This window comes from Rattus norvegicus, chromosome 3 (assembly GCF_036323735.1).
Source record: "Rattus norvegicus strain BN/NHsdMcwi chromosome 3, GRCr8, whole genome shotgun sequence".
Taxonomy (NCBI): domain Eukaryota; kingdom Metazoa; phylum Chordata; class Mammalia; order Rodentia; family Muridae; genus Rattus; species Rattus norvegicus.
Genome location: NC_086021.1, coordinates 43,455,956 through 43,457,663, shown reverse-complemented (window position 1 = coordinate 43,457,663; position 1,708 = coordinate 43,455,956). Strand labels below are relative to the sequence as shown.

Genomic DNA, 1,708 nt, shown 5'->3' with positions numbered 1-1,708 from the left:
TCAGACATTGCTCTCAGTATCAGCTTGGACTGGAGCCTCACCATGGACACAGGTAGCAGGGCTATCCACTCACAACAGGCTGCTCCTCTCTACCCTTGAGTATCCAGTTCCATCTCTCTACATGATGCTCAAGCTGCTCTACTTCTCTTTCTCACCCACCTGATCCACACACACGTGCACATTGTGGTGGCTTCAGCTGGAGGCTGGTCACAGGGTTGGCAAGCCCCTGAGTGACATCCTCCAACCATGCTGCGTGGTGTGGTGTGTTGGCCAGCACATGTCTATGGCTCACCTGTGCCTTGCACTGAAGGAGAGGTCTGTGGGTCACCGGGTGGCATGGCAGTACACAGGTCCCTGACTGTCTTCTTCCTTCTGCACTGAGCTGAATGGATTTGATTTGATTATTTAATTTTTATGAGTCCTAGGCATAAAGCAGCTTTGGCCACCCAGCCAAGCATCAAGCTAGGAAGAACAAAAGACTGCCATCTGTTCTGTCCCTGATATAAGAACACCACTACCAACAAGGCGTCTCTTTGCCCATTGCCAGAAAGTCAATATAAATATATTTTGATCATATTCTTCCTCTCCCCAAGTCCTTCCATATCCTCTCTCCGTCCTTACTACCCAATTTTAAGTTTTTTTTTATAAAAGGTAATACAACAAGAAAACAAAATAAACTACATCTTTTTAAAAAAAAACAGAAAACAAACAGAAGAACCTGTAGCCAAATACAAGCACTCAAAGTAAGTGTGGAGTCCATTACTTGTTGGTCAACTCCTCCAGAACATGAGGCCTGCCATGGACTAGTTGATATACTCAATGTCACTCCATTTAAAATAAAAAAAACTGATTTCTCCTCTCCCAGCAGGTATAAATGATAGTTCAGTCGTTTAATCTTACCATAGTAGCTAGTTTTCATTCATTCATTCATCCATTGGTTCATTCATTTATATATATATACACATATATATATATCATATATATAAAACATATATATATAACAAAATAAAATGTAGTGAGATAAAACAAAAAAAACTATCACATTGAAGTTGAACAAGACAAACACACAGAAGAAAGGAGCCCAAGAGAAAGAATTAAAATCAGAGGCTCACACATTTTCACTCAGGAATCTCATAAAAACACTAAACTAGAACCCATGATGCTCATGCAGAAGGCCTGGAGCAGCCTGTTCAGGCCTCCTCTTCTGCCAATTTCCCTGAGCTTTGAGGGGAGGGACTTAGGGCAGACAGACACCCCATTTATAACTAAGGTCTCACTATCTATGAAGTGTCTGGCTGTGGGCTTCTGTAAGTGTTCCCATCTGCCATAGGAGCTTCTCTAACGATAGGCAGATAAGGCTCTGATCTGTGAATATAGCAGAATATCATTAGAGATAGATAGAGAGAGAGAGAGAGAGAGAGAGAGAGAGAGAGAGAGAGAGAGAGAGAGAGATTTGCTTTTTAGACCAGTATCATTTAGCTCTACACTAGGTCCTCTGGCCAAGCAAGATTCCCACAGATCTCCACAGATAGCATTCCATCCACAGAGTAGCACATGGAGATGTTGAGCTGGTGTCTACATAAAGCCTTCATCCAGTGTCTTTGGTACAGAAAGTACTTTGTACACACTCAAAAGAGAAATGTAAACACCAAGTCAGCCACAAACCCTTTATCTACAATACACTGCCTGCAAGTTATGCTCGGGGAAT

General features: G+C 42.2%; 1 non-coding gene across 1 annotated transcript; it reads right to left on the bottom strand.

Annotated features, from left to right (window-relative positions):
* Window positions 1–412: 412 nt before the first annotated feature.
* LOC120102026 (small nucleolar RNA SNORA48) lies at window positions 413–552 on the bottom strand. The gene has a single exon (XR_005503068.1). It is a non-coding gene; the product is annotated as a small nucleolar RNA SNORA48 (small nucleolar RNA).
* Between the last annotated feature and the right edge of the window lie 1,156 nt (window positions 553–1,708).